Source organism: Hemitrygon akajei, unplaced genomic scaffold (assembly GCF_048418815.1).
Source record: "Hemitrygon akajei unplaced genomic scaffold, sHemAka1.3 Scf000033, whole genome shotgun sequence".
Taxonomy (NCBI): Eukaryota; Metazoa; Chordata; class Chondrichthyes; order Myliobatiformes; family Dasyatidae; genus Hemitrygon; species Hemitrygon akajei.
In genome coordinates this window covers 12661280-12675710 of record NW_027331919.1, presented here as the reverse complement: position 1 = coordinate 12675710, position 14431 = coordinate 12661280, and the positions used below count along the sequence as shown (strand labels likewise).

The following is a 14431-nucleotide window of genomic DNA, read 5'->3' as shown; positions in this document are numbered from 1 at the left end:
GCACCCTCTTGCAGCAAAAAACATTCCACTCTCAAAATCACTGAGATCACATTTCATCTCCATGGTGATGTTTCTTGGAGACAGAACGTACCCTGTACTAAGGAACAGAACACGGAGAGAGTCGCTGATAAAGCTGCGGGTTTAGTTAATGATTATCACCAGGAGCTGACTGAACATTAACCAAGGTGTGTCCATTACTTACAGAAACAGTAACACAGCCTCACTGGGACAGGGTGGTAACAGAACCTGGAGCCGCGGTACAAGGTAAGAAGCTCTATATACTGAAATATAAACATCACAAAGGCAGTTAGCAACTTAAATGAGACTGAAAACTTATTCGGTTGTTCAACCATTGAAATGTAGGGAATCGCTTTTGAACAAAAAAAATAAATCCCTTTAGCTAATTGAGTGAATCGGCTTCCTGTGCATGTCCCGCGGTAAACCGGTGTAGTTGGAGGTGTTATCGGAAACGCCGCACTTTCAACCCAGCTCCGATTCATCAGCAAAGGCTCTGGAGGTGCGAGCTTCCCGCATCTCGGAACTGTCCCCGGGATACTGCTTGTAACGGCAGGAGGCCGGTCCGTCCACACGCGGGGTTTTACCGATCCCCGACCGAGGAAACTGAGGATTCGCTTTGCTTATTCCATCGCAGGCGGGATCAATACTATTTGTCTACCCTTTACGACATTTCGATAGGTAGCTACTGGGAGAGGGCGAAATTATGATAACTACTCACACTGCAGTTTATAGCGGGGGAGGAGGGCGGCGGCGAGGGGTGTAAAGCTGTGATGGTTCCATTATAGAATCGGTTGCTGAGACTTGTTGTGCATCACCGCCTGCAGTGTTGATTCCCTTCTGTCAGAAGTGTGTGGGTAGGTGGGAGATCAAAAGAAGGTTAAGCAGAGAGACATCTGCACCGTGTGAGTTGTCCTGTGAGGAAACCTCTGTGATCTTGGCTTTTTTGAGTGATTGAGAAGAATTCGAAATGACCTATGTTCACGTGGTGGTGTTTACATTGCAGTTTTATTTTTATTTAATAACAATGTACTTGATCGTAACCGTAGTAGTTTGATAAAATCAGTGGGACATTTGATGAGAAATAAAGTATCCTGCGGCGTTTTGACAGAGACGTCGACAAAATACTTCCTGTTCTGAGAGGAACTGAAAGCAGTTGGAGACAGTCTCCCTCACTCTCTTCCCCCCTCCCCCTCCCCCTCTCTCCCCCACCCTCTCTGTACCACCTCTCTCTACCCCACCCTCTCTCTCCCCTATGTCTACCCCCACTCTCTCCCCCTCTCTCCCCCCTCTCTCCGCTCTCTCTCCCACTATCTGCCCTCTCCCCCCTCCAGAACTGGACAAAGTACTCCAGGTGTGCCGTAACTAAAGTTTTATAAAGCTGCATCATTACATCGCGACTCTTCAACACTATCCCTCTACGTATGAAAGCTAACACCACATAAGCTTTCTTAACTACCCTATCTACCTGTGAGGCAACATTCAGTGATCTGTGGACATGTACCCCCAGATCTCTCTCCTGCTCCACACTACCAAGTATCCTGCCATTTACTCCGTACCCTGCCTTGGAGTTTGTCTTTCCAAAGTGTACCACCTCACACTTCTCCAGGTTGAACTCCATCTGCCACTTCTCAGCCCACTTCTGCATCCTATCAATGTCTATCTGCAATCTTCGAGAGTCCTCTGAACTGTCTACAACATCACCAACCTTTGTGTCGTCTGCAAACTTGCTGACCCACCATTCTAACACAACATCCAGGTCGTTAATAAAAATCACGAAAAGTAGAGGTCCCAGAACAGATCCTCGTGGGACACCACTAGTCACAACTCTCCAATCTGAATGTACTCCCTCCACCGCGACTCTCTGCCTTCTGCAGGCAAGCCAATTCTGAATCCACCTGGCCAAACTTCCCTGGATCCCATGCCTTCTGACTTTCTGAATAAGCTCACTGTGTGGAACCTTGTCAAATGCCTTACTGAAATCCTTGTAGATGACATCCACTTGTTAGACACGATCTGCCCTTCACAAAGCCATGCTGACTGTCCCTGATCAGACCATGATTCCCTAAAAGCCTACAGATCGTATCTCTAAGAATTTTTCCAACAGCTTTCCCAGCACAAAGGTAAGGCTCACTGGTCTATAATAACCCGGACTATCCCTACTAACTTTTTTGAACAAGTGGACAACATTCGCATTCCTACAATCCTCCGGTCCCATTCGCGTGGACAACGGGGACATAAAGATCCGAGCCGGAAGCTCAGCAATACGTTGCCTTGCCTCGTGGAGCAGCCTGGGGCGTACCCCGTCAGTCCCCGGGGACTAATCCTTCCTAATGTATTTTAACTCCAACACCTCCTCTCCCTTAATATCAACATGCTCCAGAACATTAACCTCACTCATATTGTCATCACCGTTATCATACCACAGAGAAGTATTCATTGAGGAGCTCGATCACTTCCACAGCCTCCAGGCACATCTTCTCAGCTTTATCTCTAATCGGTCCTACCATCACCCCTGTCATCCTTTTGTTCTTCACATAATTAAAGAATGCCTTGGGGCTTTCCCTTACCCTACTCGCCAAGGCCTTCTCATGACCCCTTCTTGCTCTCCTCAGCCCCTTCTTAAGCTCATTTCTTGCTTCCCTATATTCCTCAATAGACCAATCTGATCCTTTCTTCCTAAACTTCATGTATGCTGCCTTCTTCCACCTGACTGGATTTTCCATCTCACTTTTCACCAATGGTTCCTTCACACAACAATTCTTTATCTTCCTCACCGAGACAAATTTATCCTTACCATCCTGCAAGAGATCCTTAAACATCTACCACATGTCTACTGTAAATTTCACTGCAAAAACATCAAGCCAATTCACACCCGCAAGTTCTAGCCTTATAGCCTCATACATTGCCCTTCCCCAAATAAAAATGTTCCTGTCCTATCTGATTCTCTGATCCTCTCTGATCCTTTTCCATGATAATGTTAAAGGCCAGGGAGCGGTGATCACTGTCCCCCAGATGCTCACCCCCTGTGAGATCTGTGACCTGACCCGGTTCGTTACATAATACAAGATGTAGAATGACATTCCCCCTGGTCGGCTTGTCAACATTCTGTGACAGGAATCCGTCCTGGATACACTTAACAAACTCTGCCCAATCTAAACCCTTGGAACTAGTCAGGTGCCAATCAATATTAGGGAAGTTAAAGTTACCCATGATAACAACCCTGTTACTTTTGCACCTTTCCAATATCTGTCTCCCAATTTGCTCCTCGGTATCTCTGCTGCTACCAGGGGGTCTATAGAATACCCCCAATGGAGTAACTGCTCTCTTCCTTTTCCTGACTTCCACCCATACTGACTAAAAAAAGGATCCTGTAACATTACCCACACTTTCTATACCTGTAATAGTATCCCTAACCAGTAATGCCACCCCTCTTCCCCTTTCTCCCCCCTCTCTATCAATTTTAAAGCACTGAAAACCAGGAATATTGAGAAACCATTTCTGCCCTGGTGCCAGCCAAGTCTCTTTAATGGACACTACATCATAATTTCATGAATGTATCCAAGCTCTCAGTTCATCACCTTTGTTCCTGATGCTTCTTGAATAGAAGCATACACACGTTAGTCCTTCTTCCTTATTACCTTTACATCCTTTATTCTGCATCTCTTTCCTCAAAGCCTCTCTATTTGTTTGATCTGGCATTACTCCATGCACTTCTGTCACTGCTCGATCCCTCCGGGTCCCATCCCCCTTGCAAATTAGTTTAAACATCCTGAACAATGCTAGCAAACCTGCCAGCAAGGATATTGCTCCCCTTTGTTACTTACCCCATAACTGGGTTTACAGGCCAGCAGAAATATAAGAATCCGTTGGAATCCGTTGGTACAGAAAAATAAAGGTGTTTATTAGTAAACTACACAATACAGGATCAAAAATGCAAATATACATATAAAACAGTTTAGCGATAATAAACATAGAAGTGTAGAAATAATAATCAACAATGATAAGCAATGTCTAGGGGTAAATCAACTATCATAATAGAATATAGAGTTCAGTGCAGTTCATGTGTGCTGAGGTAGTTGCGTTTGTTATACTGTAATTTGTTGGATAGCGAGAGAGAGCGAACGAGATGGAACAGCTACAGCAGGCAAACCTTCCGTTGTCTTCTTATTCCTTCATACCGTTGTGTTCATTCGGTTATGACCTCGGCCACACCGTTCTTCTGTGGTGGACTCGTCACTCTGGCATGAGTGGACACACACACGTCTCCACCGGCCTTACCGTCACACTGTGAATCTCCTGATTCGGTCCTCGAAACCCCCACCTTCCTGTGGGTGCACAACACTCGGTCAGTGTCCACTGGTGTGTCTGAGGGGTGTCTCCTCACATCTGTCTTTTATCCCCACTGACGGGGTATCAGCCATCCACCAACTCAAAATGACCATGTCCATCAAATCATGCCACTCCTGCTGTCTCCTTAGGAATGTTAACGTGCAAAGTAACGGCCTTGCACTGAAAGGTAAACAATACAGGAAGAAGCCCTAATACATAAATCAAATATGTCTCTCTCTCTTATCTGTAGCAGATGTCCATGCCTCTGTGCTTCATCTCTCTCTCTCTCTCATTAGCAGCATAACAATAGGAATAGTTCATAGTTCTCAAGGGGGGCGGAGGAAATGGTTAAATCTGCACCCCATTTCCATCAGGTCTATTCAGCACTAATAACACACCCCTCCATCAAGGAATTTTCACCAAGGTGAAAATTAACTAGTAAAGCACACTGCAGATTCTAATATAATACAGAAGTGGTATTTTAACTAAAAGAATTATAGAGGTATACTTTCAAATTGACACCTTGATAAACAATCAGCAACTACATTGTCACTCCCCTTTACATGTTGTATTTTAATATCGAAATCTTGTAACAACAGACACCAACGAAATAACCGTCTATATTTATTCTTCATGCTAGCCAAAAAAGACCAATGAGTTGTATTCTTAGCTTAGGTGTATATTACAAAGTGTGTACTAATACATGTATGATTATAATGATGTGCATTGCAGAAGGTTGTGCAAATACTAATCTCTATTTTACTTTTAAACTCAATATTCAAATAGTCAATCTTCCATGTGGTTTTTATCTTTCACATGCTTCGTCTAACAAAAAGTCAAATTCCCGCAAAACCAGATCCTGTTATTCAAAGTGGCATTTGATCAACCCTTGCCTCTTTTCCACTTAACTCTCACGTGGTTAGCTTGCTCACCAGTGTGGAATAGGCCTTCACAGACTCCTTTCACAGGAGCTAGCTTATCACTAATGTTTTCCAGACTAAGCTCATTTGCTGAACTTCCAAACCACTCATTAATTTTCAGCAGCTTTTTAATTTTATCTTCAGGATCTTTAATTCTATTAGTTTCCGGTTTGACACCTGCAGGTGATCCCTCTTGATTAAAACAACACTTCAAGTTCTGCCTCTCTAAATCACATACTTGAACAACATCACCAAGTTGTTTTTCCTTAAATTTCAAAACAAACTGTAGTTGATTCGCAGGCACCTTGTTAACAAACCATTGTTTAGTTACCGGTCCCTTCCCTTTTGTCAACAGTTCTGAAACCAAACCCAACTTTAAATTTACTTTATTCAAAAGTCTAGGAACAATACTTTTCCCTTTTCCTTCAATAATATTCATCTCACGAGCTTTCATCTCATCACTAATTTTTAACAGAAGTGACTGAGAATTATCACATTCTACCGGTGCCAAGGTTAACCCTTTCTTTACTGAACCAAGTCCATCTGACCCTAAAGGACTGCATTTCTTTTCAACCAAATCAGACACCTCAGACCTTTTCTGTGTCTCCACTCAAGGTTCAGTACCCTGTGACTCCACATACTTCCCATCCTGAACACAAGCAAACGGGACATCTGCCTCTTCTAGGCTTTCAATATCAGTCCCCTTTTCAAATTTTAAGTTCCCCGATCCTCCCAGTTACTCTCTGGGCAACTCCCCTTCGGAGTAAACTCAACATTGCGGGTTAAAACAAACTCGTCTGCTAATCCAGCGACTCCCGCAAGTTAGTGGCATCCTTTTCATCTAGGACTACCCTTATATCATCGGGAACACACTTAAATTCTTCAACTGCAAACAGCTCTTTCAATCGATATAAATCACCAGTGTCCAACCCTGGACCTTCTACCTGCCCCATCTGTTTCCCATCATGGTTCTGTGCCTCCATAACATCCTCCCTCACTCCAAAATGTTCACCTACGGGTGCCTTATGGGCAAGGATCAAAATTCCGTTCCTTGACAACACTAAATCTGCTTCGTCTCCCTTACTTTCCTTAACTCCACGATTCAACGCTTCACCATCCTCTAACCTCTCCTGGTACAGGGTCGGTAGAAACGTCTCTGCTAAATCAACACTAGACTCATTTAAAGTGGTTCCTGTCTCAGCCGCCTTTCTCGACATGCAGCGAGTTTTGCGCATGCGGGATAAATCTTGTAATCTATGGGCGGGTCCTCCGCACTTACAGGCTTGCTTGTCAGCTTCACTGCTGAATACACATCACCAGCATCTTTCCAGATCCGCACTGGAGCTGGGGATTCTCCCTCCTTCACATATAACATTCCCTCCCAAATAAACCTCTCACGCCCCTCTCGGGCTCTATCTAACCTCGGCTTCCTCATCGGTCTGTTGACCGGCTCAACGCAACCATTCGGAGTTGTCGTCTTTCCTTTTCCGGTCTCCTTCTTCTGAGCAAAGCACTTAGATGCTATGTGGCCCGCTTTCCCACAATTGTAACACGTAAAGTTGGGAACCTTTTGCCAAACTGCTTTTCCTCCTCCTTGTCTTTTCCGCTAGTTCCCAGCTTATTCTCTGCCTTAGCCGGTGTGCTTTCTCTACCGTCCCTATTATTCCTGTGGTAGCTCTTAATTGGGGCAAATTTTGACTTGTGGGTTAAGGCATACTTGTCTGTTAACTTGGCAGTCGCAGACAGAGTCTCTGTCTCCTTCTCGTCCAAGTACGTCTTCATACCTTCAGGGAGTCAACTTTTAAGTTGCTCGATGAGCATCAGCTGTTGCAGCCTATCAAAATTTCCATTGACCACCAACTCTCACAATACATTTGCATCTCACGGGCAAACTCTAAATACATGCTGTCACACGGCCTCCTCAAATTCCGGACCTTCTTCCGGTATGTCTCTGGAACCAATTCATAACTCTTTAGTATAGCCCTTTTTACATCATCATAATCTTTAGACGCATCCATAGACAATCCCGAATACGCTTGCTGAGCATTCCCCCTAAGTACGCTCTGTAACAGAACGGCCCATTTATCCTTAGGCCAGTTCTGATTCAAAACCACGTTCACAAAAAGGAGGAGGTACCCATCGACATCCATCTCATCGAATGGGGGTACCAACTTAATCTCCTGACCAATCCTGAACCCCTTGTTAGGGTCTACTGCCTGATCCCTTCCCTGCGATGCATTTAACTTCTCTTGTTCCAGCTCAAACTTCCACTCTTCCCGTTCCTACTCAGCCTCCAGTTGCCTTATCCGGAGTTCATGCTCCCTTTTCTCCTTCTCCTCAGCCAACAATCTTTCTAACTGTACCTGAAGCTCACTTTCAGTTGGTTTCCTGTCAGGGAACATTTCCAATGCCACCGACGGGAACACACCTTGGTATACATAATACAAAGCTATTGTCCTTTGTATCTCCAAATTTCTCATCGCCTGTTTCACCGCCGAGAGATGCATTTGTCTCACCATTTTAATAATTCCACATTTATGGCATCCTCTAATGCCCCTGTAGTTAGCTCTTTTAAAAATTTGTCAATATACATAGAGCTGGTTTCCCGTCTGGTTATCGACACAACCAGATCAGATAAGGGACTTCTATCCCGATTCACCGGCTCACCAATTTGCTATCAAATCCCGGACGAGCCCCCAATTAGTTATGTACCCCATAACTGGATTTACAGACCAGCAGAAATAGAAGAATCCGTTGAAGTCAGGTGGTACCGAAAGCTAAAGGTGCTTATTAGTAAACGGCAGGATACAGTATCAAAAATGCAAATATACATATAAAACATGTCCGCAATAATAAACATAGAAGTGTAGAAATAATAATCAACAATGATAAACAATGTCTAGGGGTAAATGAATTGTCATAAGAAAATATTGAGTTCAGTGCAGTTCATGTGTGCTGAGGTAGTTGCGGTTGTTATATTGTAATTTGTTGGAGAGAGAGAGAGAAAGCGAGCGAGATGTAACAGCTACAGCAGGCAAACCTTCCGTTGTCTTCTTAGTCCTTCGTACCGTTGCGGTCATTCGGTTATGACCTCAACCAGACCGTTCTTCTGTGGTAGACTCGTTACTCTGGCTTGAGTGGGCACACACACAAGTCCCCACCGGCCCTGCTGCAACACTGTGAGCTTTATTGACCGATATCCTAATTCGGTCCTCGAAGCCCCCGCCTTCCTGTGGCAGCACAACACTCGGTCAGTGTCCACTGGTGTGTCTGAGGGTGTCTCCCCACACCTATCTTATATCCCCATTGACGGGGTATCAGCCATCAATCAACTCAAAATGACCATGTCCATCAAATCAGGCCACTCCTGCTGTCTCCTTAGGAATGTTAACGAGCAAAGTAACATCCTTGTAGCGAAAGGTAAACAATCCAGTATGAAGCCATAATACATAAAACAAATATCTCTGTCTCTCTCTCTTATCTGTAGCAGATGTCCCTGCCTCTGTGCTTCATCTCTCTCTCTCTCTCATTAGCAGCATAGCAATAGGAATAGTTCATAGTTCTCAAAGGGGGGGGGGGTAATGGTTAACTCTGCACCCCATTTCTACCAGGTCTGTTCAGCACTCATTACACCCGCGAGTTCAGGTGCAACATATCTAATCTTTACACGTCCAACATTCCCCAGAAGAGATCGCAATGATCCAAAAATCTAAAACCGTGCCCCCTGCACCAACCCCTCAGCCACGCATTCAACTGCCATCTCCTCCAATTCTTACCATCACTATCACGTAGTACTGGCAACAATCCTGAGAACGCCACCCTTGAGGTCCTGTTCTTCAGCCTTCTGCCTTGTTCCCGAAACTTACACTTCAGGTCCTCTTCCCTCTTCCTGCCTATTGTCCTTGGTACCAACATGTAACACGACTTAGGGTTGCTTTCCCTCTCGTACCAGGGTGGCATGCACCCGGTCAGAGACATCCCGGACCCTGGCACCCGGGAGGCAACAAACCGTGCGGGTTTCCTTCTCACGTCCACAAAATCTCCTGTCTGCTCCCCTGACTAAACAGCTCTCCTCTTCTCCGTCCCATCCTTCTGCAGAACAGGGTCAGACACAGTGCCAGAGGCCCTGCCACCGTGGCTCACATCTGGCAGGTCGTCCCCGCCAACAGTATCCAGGACGGTAAAGTTATTATTCAGGGGAATGACTACAGGGGTGCTCTGCACTACCTGTCTTCTCTCCTTCGCTTTTCTCCCTCTGACTGTCACCCAACGACCTGCTTCTGGCAGCCTAGGTGTGACTACCTCCTTGTAGCTCTCATCTATGTCTGCCTCATTCTCCCATATAACCATATAATCATATAACCATATAACAATTACAGCACGGAAACAGGCCATCTCTGCCCTTCTAGTCCGTGCTGGAACGCTTACTCTGACCTAGTCCCACTGACCCGCACTCAGCCCATAACCCTCCATTCCTATCCTGTCCATATACCTATCCAATTTTACTTTAAATGACAATACCGAACCTGCCTCTACCACTTCTACTGGAAGTTCGTTGCACATAGCTACCACTCTCTGAGTAAAGAAGCTCCCCCTCGTGTTACCACTAAACCTTTGCCCCCTAACTCTAAACTCATGTCCTCTTGTTTCATCCCCCTTCCTCTCTCTTTCACTCCAACTCTGTCGCTCTTACTGTCAATGTCTCTCCATATAACCAGATAACAATTACAGGCCGGAAACAAGACATCTCGGCCCTTCTAGTCCATGCCAAACGCTTACTCTCACCTAGTCCCACCGACCCGCACTCAGCGCATAACCCTCCATTCCTTTTCTGTCCATATAACTATCCAATTTTACTTTAAATGACAATACCGAACCTGCCTCTACCACTTCTACTGGAAGCTCGTTCCACACAGCTACCACTCTCTCAGCAAAGAAACTCCCCTCGTGTTACCCCTAAACATTTGCCAACTAACTCTCAACTCATGTCCTCTTGTTTCGAAGTTATGAGTCGAAGGTCATCCGGCTGCTACTCCAGGTTCCCCACACGGTCTTCCAAATCCCCCAAGACTGCCTCATCTCACAGGCATTGTAAAGAGTAACTGGGAATAAGCTCGTCCTCCGCCTCTTCTTGTGGAAGCCTCTTGAGTCAAAGCCTCAAAGTTCCACTCCCTCACTGGCCTACTCACTCACCGGCCGCTTTCCCTGTTGCAACCTGTGCTTATTAGACAGCCTATCGCCTTCCCGGCAGCTTGAATCAGTCTGTCCATTCTCCTCCAGTCTCTCTTATACACACCGCCTTCTCCCGTCCAGGACTGACAGTCACTGGATGTCTGTCTGTTTGAATTTCGCACCATTCTCTGTAAATCAAGACAGTTGTGCGTGACAACCCCAGAGATAATCACATTAATCCGTCTGGAACCAACAATCATTCCACTGTCAAAGTCACTGAGTTGACATTTTTCCCCAATCTGATGTTTGTTCTGAACAACACCGTGACCTCCTGACCATTTCTGCATGTTTTTATTAAAGTGACTGAGCTGGTGCCACGTGATTTGTTGATCAGCATTAACGAGCTGGTGTACAGGTGCACTTCGTAAAATTACCACTGACTGTATTTCCGAAATAGACAGCCCACTCACCCCAATCTAGGGTGTTATCATGAATGTGATCTGGATCTATTTATTCATTCCCGTTTCCCACAACCGGATGACGTAGACAAGATGGTGAACTAAACATTGTCGTGATGACAAGGGTGGGTTAATCTTAAGGGAACATAAAATCCTTGGAATCTATGCATACTAATCGCGAAGAACACAAACATTTGAACATCGCACAGTATCGCACTTCCCTGTAACAGACGGGATGTTGAGGCTTAAAATAGCAACTAAAACTTTTTTTTATTCTGTGTAATTTTGTGAGCAAAAACGGTGTATATCTGGCAGTGATTTTTAAAATAGAAATAAAAATCCTGTAGTAAATCTCACAGGCAGTTGTTAAAATTATGGACGCCTACACTCAGTGGGCAATTTTTATCTGCATCCTGTACCTAATGATATGGCCACTGAGTGTTTGTTCGGAGTTTACCGCGGCTGTACCCCGTCCAAATCCAATGCTCGGCGTTCAATGACGCTCCTCCGCACCCCGGCTTTTTAAGTTACAGTCGCCTTCCTGTCGGATTTAATCAGTTTAGTCAATCTCCTTGATGTCTCCCAGTAACAAGGCGTTTTCACCCTCAGAACTGCTGCTCACTGGATTTTCTTTCGTTTGGTTTTCGCACCATTCACTGTAAACCGAGCGAATTGTGCGTGAAATTCCAAGAAGATGATCATTTTCCGTAATGCTCATGCTACACTGTCTCGCGCCAGCAGTCATTCCACGGTCAATGTCACTTAGACCACATTGATTCCAGATTTGGATGTTTGGCCTGAACAACAACTGAACCCCTTGACCATATCTGCATGTTTTTATCTTTTGAGTTGCTGCCACGCCATTAAAAGATTCCCATTAATGAGCGGCTGTGCCTAATAACACGGCCATTTAGTGCATTTACCACTTAGAATATGGGTGAGATTTGGTGCTGATTTGTGCGACTTTCCTGTTTCCAACAACAGGTTGTCGCTGACAAGGCAGTTTGGTGTAACCTGGAGAGAGAGACTGTCACTGTTCCTTCTGAGCTTTGCCGGTGTGCGGCTGCGCTGTGAGGAAAGTGCTCGCGTCACGGAGCCTTTGTTGCAGCGCAGATGGATTAAAATGCAGCTGGAAAACAGTTCATGAAATCTGAGAGATTTTTCTTTGTTGCTCTATAATTTATCATATCTTTCCATTAATAGATAAAGACAAATGAATGTGTTTTTGTCAGTCCATTCTAAATATTTACAGATGCGCATTACAAAGAGGATCAGATCAGAGATGCAGCGCTTCCTTCAGGCCGTGTGAAAATTTCCGGCTCAGATCAATGGCTGATCCACACAGCGGCAAGACTAGTAATTAGAGTGAAAATGCGGACCGGGCCATGTTAGATTCTATGCATATTAATCTCATTTGAATAAGATACATCACTGTGTTTCATTATGATACTTTATTTTGGTATAATATTTCATATTATTAGCTAGCTTGCCTTCATATTTCACCTTTTCACTGCTTAACCCTTTTTTAATTATCACCTTTTGATTATGAAAAACTCCTCGTTTCTCTAGCTTCAGCTATTTTTGCTATCTTGGATGACATCTTAAATCAGGATGCAGATAGTCCAACAAAAGCAGGAGCTGTACTGAAACTGATGTTGGGTAATTATGCTAGCTAGATACCCGACCATTTGGTAGGTAAATGGTTAGGGCAGAACTCCTCAAGTTTAAGAGAGCTATAGAGAAGGAACGTGTAGACTTTGCGGGAGAGTAAAGAATTGGATCAGGGTAAATTACGAATTCACTAATCAAGAACTATGGAGAGTTAATGGGAGACAACTGTTTCTGGCAAGTCTACATCTGACATGTGGAGGGTGTCAGTAGTCCATCTGCACGGTGTATAGGGCGGGTACATTCCTGTGCGAAGAAATGACGAGATTGGCAGCGTAAGAGAACTTTAAATGTGGAGAGAAGGGATGAGTTTAGTCAAGCAGGAAAAGGAGAAGTATGTAAAGCTTAGGAAGGTCGAATCAAACAGAGCCCTCCAGGATGTGTGTGATGCCCTGAATGAGTAACTTACATCAGTAGTTACGGAAGATAGGGAGATCAGTGCCGGGAGTACTAGTATGCTCGGGCATTTTGAAGTAAAGGAGGAGACAGTGTTGGGTCTCTTAAAGTGCATTAAAGCGTATGTGTCTCCAGGCCCTGATGAGATATATCCCAAGTTACCGAGAGAGGCAAGGCCCCTATATTGGGGCCTTGACCAATATACTTGTGTCCTGCCTAGCCACAAGCAAACTCCGAGAGAACTGCCGAGTACCTTATGTTGATCCGTCATTCAAGATATGATCCAGGGAATAATCCTGGTGAGCATTGAAACTGCCGAGATACAGTCGCCCATGAACCAAGTACTGATAAACGGGACCAGTGTAGACAGTGGGTGGATGGTCAGAACAGGTAAGGCCGGCCAAAGGCCTGTTTCCGTGCTGTGTGATCCACCACTCCGGACGCGCTATTTTAAAGATGGTGGCACCACAAGGCATTGATTTCAAAACCCCACACCCCTCTCCAATTTAAAATTAACCAGACGAAACCCCTGTGTCACCACTGCAAGTATCTGTTTCTGTCAAGGTAACATACAGACTGGACACTTCAGTTAAGCAACTGGCAATTGAGAAAGTTTCTTTGTCTTCTTCCATTAATGTTGCTTCCTTACAGTAAAACTAAGCCTCTCACTGTGTCGGAATCAGTGATTAAATCCGGCCCTAAACACTGTGCTTTCATCGCTGCACATTGTAACTTGAACCATCTCACTGAGGGTCTGATGGAGACACAACCCCTGCCCTAAAAAGATGCGATCACATCTCCCCTGCTTCTGACATGTTAAATACCCTCACAATGGTTTCCGATTCAGTCTGGTTATGGTAAATTCACCTAGTTTTCAGACCTGACAAACCATTTCTTCCCACTGCCTCTTCCTTCTCTTTCCTCCACCTCCAGGGAAGCTGTATTTCCATGAGACCATAAGACCTGCAGTCAATCAGGCACTGATCTTTCAATGCTAGAATCTTTCCTGTAATACCATGGGCTCATAGCTTGTTAAGCAGCCTCAAGTGTAGGACCTTATCACAGGAATTTCGAAAATCCAAGTACACAACATCAACCGATTCGCCTCTCTCTATCCTGCTTGTTATTTCTTCAAATGGAAATAGAGAATATCTGCTACTAATTCAATATGCCAGCAACAACCTCCGCCAAATGAATTTAATGTTTCCAGTTATTCCATAACTCACTGATGATAAACGATTGATGTAGGTGTAAAGTAAATGAGATTTCAGGCAAATTCACCAGTGGGAAATGGACTAAATTATTATTTTAGATAAATGAATTGACCCCTTGCTCGGGGCATTGAACATCACGCGGAGCTTGACAGGAATGTGGAGAACATGTTTGCTGCTGTAGGGGTAGCTGAAACAGGTGAAGATAGATGAGGTTATTTTTCTGAGGTGGAACTAGTGTGCCTGTGAAATTCGCTTC

At 44.7% G+C, this 14431-nt stretch overlaps 1 protein-coding gene across 2 annotated transcripts in view; it reads left to right on the top strand.

Annotated features, from left to right (window-relative positions):
* Nucleotides 1-215: 215 nt before the first annotated feature.
* LOC140719919 (uncharacterized) overlaps nt 216-14431 on the top strand; it is a 40309-nt gene continuing 26093 nt past the window's right edge. For both annotated transcript variants that reach the window (XM_073034845.1, XM_073034844.1), the window contains exon 1: nt 216-264. The gene's annotated coding sequence lies outside the window, so the exon portion shown is untranslated. The remainder of the gene's footprint in view (nt 265-14431) is intronic.